Below are 7096 nucleotides of genomic sequence, written 5' to 3'. Positions count from 1 at the left end.
AAAATAGCCTAAGGTGAGATCCAGCCTCGCTAGGCAAGACCTGGGTAGTGGAGTCCTCAGCCCTCTGCGTGTGCGCAGGGACTGATGTCTTCTTTGGGACCTGTTTTATAAAAGAGACTGAGGAATGCTGAAAAAGCAAGTCTTGACGCTTCTCCATATTCAAGATATTTGCATTCAGCCATGTTCCCCGTATCTTCCTATCCCTACATCAAGGCTCCAAATAGAGGTGCACTGAAGTGCCACTGATTAAGCACTTAGTTTATAAATAGATTAGATGCCTACAACTAGATAATGTGAATTCTGTCCCCACTTCCCATTAACACCCATGCTCCTGCTGCATGGGGTTTCTTGGACAAGTAGCTTTACTGCTTGGCTGATTCACCAGACTGACACACTGGCTATTTCTACAGGACTCTACACTTCCTAGAGAGAATATTATTGAAAGTCCAGCATCAACCAAAAAAATAACTTTCATTGTAAGATGGATATGAAGTGCACTGAAATGGCACATGCATATCAGATGTTGTTCAGATCCAAATCCTTAAATCCAGAGCACTTAGGTCTGGGTCAATCACAAGATAAAACAAATTTGTTTGTCATTTGTTTGAGAATAAAATCTTCATGAGATTTCAGTTGGAGTTTTGGACTATTTCTAAAATTTCTTTTTCATTCAAAGGTGAAAAAAGTTAGTATAAAATAGCTTACCTGCTGTCAGGAAAGATAGCTGGTACATACCGTACTGTTCAGGCCCAGCTTATAGCTACTTGGGTAGAAGCATATTGATAAGGATCTACCGTAAACACATTTAGTCACTTCAGGAAATGACACTGAATTCAAGCAATACACGCTCAAGGAACTAGGAGTTTAGATACTTGATATGACTGGTTTTGCTCAAGAGGGTACTGTGAACGTAAGAACATGGCTATCTAGATAGATATCACACATCATACTGTGCTAAGAAAATAAGAAAAGCATTCACAGAAGGAAAGAATTGATGTTCATTTTGAAATCATCTAACAAAATTTAGCTTTGCTTTTTTTCTATCTCTAGCTGAGACCCATCTTCTGGAGCTGGAGGCATCCTTTGGGGTATCAGAGGACACAGTACTGTTGACACCACCACGTAGTGCCAGGGAGAAGATTGTGTGGCTAGAGGGATCCTGCTGGATCCGTGGCTTTGCTAGAGGCAAATCTTCTCCAGCTGTATAGGATGGCCTGTCCTGGTGGGATTCCCTTTTTTCATGCAAGTCACCTAATTTGAAAAGATACCATGAAAACAGTTGTATATTTTCACAATGACTTTTTTCATGTTTTTTCCTAGTCCTTTATTAATTTGTATTTATACTGTCACTAGAATATCTACTACCTCTCATCCTATGATTGCATATCTCTTGCCAGTACAATAAAAACCTGTTTCTAGTTTATCCCCTTCACCCAAAAAATACGTTGTGCCTCGATTGTTTTGTGTAGTATCTCACAGATCCAAAAGCATGTCTCATAGGTCCTAACACACGAAGGCTCTGCTTTCTTAGGCCCTGTGCAGTCTATGTTTATGAGGGATGTAACACACAGGACTGTCAGATAGCATGTGCACTTGTCCTTTGAAGACAAGGGGAAAATCTCAGTCTGGTTTGGTCAGAGACATACCTGCTGTGAAACTGCTAGATGGAGAGCAGGGCTTAAATGGTCAGTGGAGTCTTCATTTTGTCCAGCATTTATAGTACTGCAACGAAGGTAACTAATTCCCTTCAGCAACCTCATGATTCATAAGGATCATTTGGATTTTCCCTACTGTGCCACATCAGCACTCACCATTTTCTTGGGGATCACAGTGGTGTAGACCACTGCATAGGGCCCCATGACTTCAGTCTATAATGGTCTTCCCCAAGAACAGGGCATGGCAGCTGGTCATGCCCATCTGTTTTAACATACAGATTCCTTGACTTGCACAGTTTTAGCTTAATTTAGCACCTTCTGGCCCTATCTGGCTCCATTTCACTGGTTGCTGTAGTTCAGCAACTGCCCTTCTTATTTACCCCCAAAGCAGTTCTTCTTACTGAACCATACCTTGGTCATTATCTCTTACAGGCTGCAAGTAGGATAGAGATAACTGCAGATCTGAAACGTGCTGGAGGGATCTAGCCCAGGTTAAAGAGGGTCAGAGAAATATGATGAAGCTTAGAAACTGCTTCTTACAGCAGTAATCTGTAGCGGACAGAGAGAATTTGCTTGAGACTTTCCTGACATTTTTAGGATGCTAATCTTCTTTTGGCACAATTCTCACACCAATTGAATCTGGTTTAGTATGGCTGTAAATTGGAAACCGACTTAACTGGTGGTATGGGAATCCTTACCAAACAGCCTAATCTCCAAAAGCAAATCACTGCTTCCTGGAACAACCACATCATCAGCACATGGCCACAAAGGTGCCTGGGGAGTGTTTGGGAATATCTTGGTAGCCATCCCGGAACAGTGCTGTGATCTGGATCTACTTATCCGGATGTCTGGATGTACCCTGTGAAATGAAAATACTCAGTAAGTCACTTCCTTGGCATTGATCTGGAAGTTCAGGAAGAAAGGTCAAATTGCACAGCACACACCTTTGGTGTAGACCAGAACCCATTTAGTATAAATTCTGAAACTGCATTGGGTTAGAACAGGCAACCACAATGAAAATGGACCTTCAAGTGAGTCTCACTTGGCTGCTGCTGTTGAGTGCTACTCTCCTATCTGAACCAGGTACTGTGTCTAAAATTTTTTTATGCTTGCAGTGAAATGGTTAAATCTTGCTGACAAGATTTGTACCATAAAATCGATGGTTTGATTTGTCTTCTAATTCAAAGATTCAGATCAAATCCCTAGGTTATATTTCAAAATATAACCTATGAAGGTTGTGGGATGAAGAAGGCCGAAGAATATTTTCTTTGTTTCTCTTCTGTGAGGGGAATAGTTTGGGGAAGTTGTTCCTTAGGTGTTCTTCTTCAAATATTCTAGTTTTGAATTTAAGTTCTTCTATACTGTACATTTTAAAATGTAGAGAAAGAGAGAAAAAGAAACACAGAGCAGCCTGCCAGACCCAGGTGAAAGTATACTTTACTGCAGTGCCATGTTCCTTCAGGCTTCAAACAACAATAACCCCAAACCTTCCTTATAATCTTGATAGTTTGAATTAGATACTTTGATCTCTAATTATCAGTGTGACCACCATGAATAAAGTCTTGTCAATCCCAGTATTGAATTATTTATAAAACAAGAGCAAAGGCAACCCAGAGGGAAGTTCAGCATCAAAGAGGACTAAGCTACATTTCAAGAAGGTGGTCAAATCCCAGCCCTTCAGCAACCCTATGATCTTTGTTCTTATTTAATAGGTTCACTTTTGTCTTTGATTTGACCTGATGTAGACTTTGAGTGGAAAAATCACTTAGGATCCTGTCTTGCAAACCCAAGACTTTGGTATCACTAAAGTAAAAGTCTGTGAAAGTGAGTGTCTGAAGACCAAATGTCAAACTGAAAAAAAAAAAAAAATTATTTTAGTGATTGAATCAGGCACAGCTCCTCAGAGGATGCTAATTCTGAAAGAGCAAGGATATTATTTTTAAAAGCTGCCATTTGAAAACATTGTTTTGACTCCCAGCAGCCTAAATCCTTTTTCCTTTCAGTGTATATAAATAGATATTCAAAGGTATTTATATGACTAAAACTACAGATTATCAAAACCACAGAATCAGACCACAGGTTTGTATCCTGTTTTGGAAGATCATTTCATCCCCTGGTATCTGACCCATGATGCCACTGGCCTGGTTTAATCAAACATACATACCTTAAGCAGTATATAGTCTATTTTCCACTGCAGAGTTAGACAAAGTTGGGCTTCCCATGCAGACCTGAGCATGCATTTGCAAAGACTTAATCTAACATGTTGGGCTGTCAGCCGAAACAACTGTCACAGTCTGCACAGATAAATGATCCATGGCCTCCTGTGCTATTGTGGTCATCACATATGGCAAAGGTAAGTAACCCTTTCTACCACCCCAGTGAAATTTGGCAGAGCCCAGCTCCCAGAAGCCTGTGTCTTCACTGGAGATGAAGGATGTACCTGAGGGTTTCTGGAGTCAGATCCTTTGCTCTTTGTGCTGCCATGAAATAAAGTCCTCTACAGTCATCTTCCACTGAACTATGAGGAAATGAGCATGTCCTTCCAGACACAGAGAGGAACCACAGAATTGCTTTGAAAACACACCACATACCAACACTAACTGTATCTAACTCTGTATCAACACATACCAGGTACCATCTCACAGCAAAATATAGAATATGCCTAGAATTGTGATACATTATATCAATGCTAATATGTTTTCTTATCTGCCACAGCAAGTGGTACGTTGTGGAAGTCACCGGAAGGCTCAGCCCCTAGACATCACAACATAGTATGGAAACTTTCAAAGTGGATAAAAGGTGTATTTAAACCAAAAGGTAAGATGGTGAGACCTGTTCGTGAGTGTGAACATACCGGGCACACCAGTTACATGAGGTTATCTCACCAGCACAGCCAACGATGACCTGTTGTGATAGATCAGGTCCTGTAGGCAGCAGAGCCATGTGAACAGGGCTGAATTAACCACACTGATTTGGGCTCCGCTGTAAGTTCTCTAATAATTTATTTCCTCTAACTTACAGCATCCTCAGAGAAGCCCAAAACTTCCATTTTTACATCAACATTTTCCACAGACAGCATGGTTGTGACACCTACCACAGAACCCCTGACTTCTGCTGCTAAAGGCAGGGGAAAAAAACCAAACTGCAAATGGGTGGAAATTTTGAGAAGTATATGTAATTTGTTTAGAGCAGACAGGAGGAACAGCGGGAATTCAGTAGAAATATTTAATAACTCTGCATGTAATTAGATTTGGAAGAGCCAATGGCCAACACCATCTTCATTTTCTTAAGAAAATATGGTTGGAGGGAAAATGGGCATGTGATTAAGTCTACCTGCATATACAGGTATCAAGTCTGCATGTATGTATGGTGAGATCTTTACAATTGGATCATCTGAGGCACTCTTACCTGAATATTTTCTTCATGTTCAATTCTTTTAATAATCATGCTTAGTTTTTCCTGGTTCTTAAGTTAGTGCAAAGGTAGAATGGAAATAAGGTGTGTTTATACCCTGCTGAGAGGTGCACCAGTTGCATCAGTCTCCCAAGTTTACTTATGATTATTAATGGGAACATGCTCTTCTGAGCCACATTACCAAGAGTTAAAGTCTGAGGAACTGTTTTTCTTTTCTATGTAGCCTGAAGTATTAATGATTTCACAGACCCTTCTCTTTTACATGGTGGTGTTTCTGTTTAATAACATGTTTCCTCATCCCTTGGCCACCTCCACAGATTCCTCCTCTGCAACCAGCTTGAGCCCAGCAGGGACTGAGACATCGCCTGCTCCAGGGACCTTGACAACCCTCAAGGAAGGTGAGGCACACTTGCATGCTGGAAGTCACTTCCAAAGCACAAGACAAATCTTGTTCCTTATTTCCCCTAACAATGGCCACTTTGCATCTTTCCAAATGACTGTTGCATTCCCAGTAGTAAAAGAATGCGGTCAGAAATATCTACTATCTTTATTATTAAATATTAAATGAAGGTGAAAGTCTTTTTTTTCAGCAAAAATAAAGGGCTATGCATTGACTCACTGTCCTGCAAAGCCCAAATCTACTTACTTTCACCAAGATTTCAGTTCACATGTTCACCCCCAATTCCTTCTTTTTATTTCCTCAACTTCCTCTTGGCCACAGCTGCATCTTCTGCGTCCACTACTGTCACAGAGGAAAATGTCACATCAGCTCCTGAAATCCCAACCACAGTTAATAAAGGTAAGGACAACCATTTTGCAAGTGCTATTTAAAACAAATATTCTGTTAATTTGGGGTTTTCAGATGGATTAAGATGTTGCCGTGTAAATCTGTAAAATATTCATAGCAGACAGCTACAACATCTTACAACATCTTCACTTTAAAAATATCAGTCTGTCGGGACATATCAGGAATTTATGCATGCAATGATTAATAACTCTGAGCTTGTAGCTATAAATACTATGCTTACAATTTTGTAAAGCAAAAGTGTCCAGATCATTGTGATTTTGTGCATCCAAGATTCATAAAAACTCCAGAAACATTAAGGAGCACAGCCAGGTATTTGTGCTCACCTCCCTCGGTTGGCCCTCTGCCCCTCCAGTTATTTAGCAGACTGATAACACAGGTTTTTCTCAAGCCTGAGACCTAAAGCAAGTCACAAGCTCGTCAAATCACACTTGTGCTTTTAATTGCTACTTGCAACCATTTAATTGCTCATCCTTATAGCCTGTGATAGCACAGTTGCCTCCCTTGATTCCACCGCCGTCGCAGAGGAAAGCAGTACATCCGAAATCCTGACTACGCTGCAGACAGGTAAAGGACATTTGCACAACATGCAACATGTTAGAAAAAATGTGGTTATAAGTTTTGATTAGGAGGGGATATCAGTGGAGATACCAAGAAATGTTTCAAAATCTCCATCTCCCAGTGCAGCTAACGCTTGTCTATGAATTTCCTCTGCTGGGTACCAACCTGCTGGCTTTCCAGCAGCATGGGTAGGCTATCACTAAGGCCACTACCACTACTCCAGCCGGGAGCTGCAAATGCTGAATGGATGCAGTAGGATTACAATAATGGTATAAAATTTAAGATCAGTCAACTGCTAATTAATCATCTTCATGAAGAAAGAATCCAGCTTCTAGAACCTTCATTCCTAAAACACTGGGCTGTCAAATTTGGGAGACATGTAATTATGAACAGCTTGGGGCTTTAAGGTGTTTGTATTTTTTGCATAATTTAAGCATCAGCAAAAGTGCCCAAATATCAGTGCTTTTGTCTGGGCAAAAGTGGAGAGCATCAATGATTAAATCAGATTGTGACATCTTCACCTTAAAGATTCAATAATCTTTGACAGTCCTATCCCAACCCGAAAGACGTAGAAGCCACCACCTGACTCAGTACAGAAGCCAGTTTTCTACATTTTCCCGCTCACCCCTGTCGGACTCTCTCACCAAGGAGATCAGTGTTT

General features: G+C 40.7%; 1 long non-coding RNA gene across 1 annotated transcript; it reads right to left on the bottom strand.

Annotated features, from left to right (window-relative positions):
* Positions 1-709: 709 nt before the first annotated feature.
* Positions 710-5838, bottom strand: LOC118452519. Its single transcript, XR_004842318.1, has 3 exons — positions 5716-5838; positions 2354-2514; positions 710-1251 (listed from the first exon to the last, which is right to left on the bottom strand). It is a non-coding gene; the product is annotated as an uncharacterized LOC118452519 (long non-coding RNA).
* Positions 5839-7096: the final 1258 nt, after the last annotated feature.

This window comes from Egretta garzetta, unplaced genomic scaffold, assembly GCF_000687185.1.
Source record: "Egretta garzetta isolate BGI_Z169 unplaced genomic scaffold, ASM68718v1 scaffold386, whole genome shotgun sequence".
NCBI lineage: Eukaryota > Metazoa > Chordata > Aves > Pelecaniformes > Ardeidae > Egretta > Egretta garzetta.
This window is presented reverse-complemented; position numbering and strand designations above follow the sequence as displayed.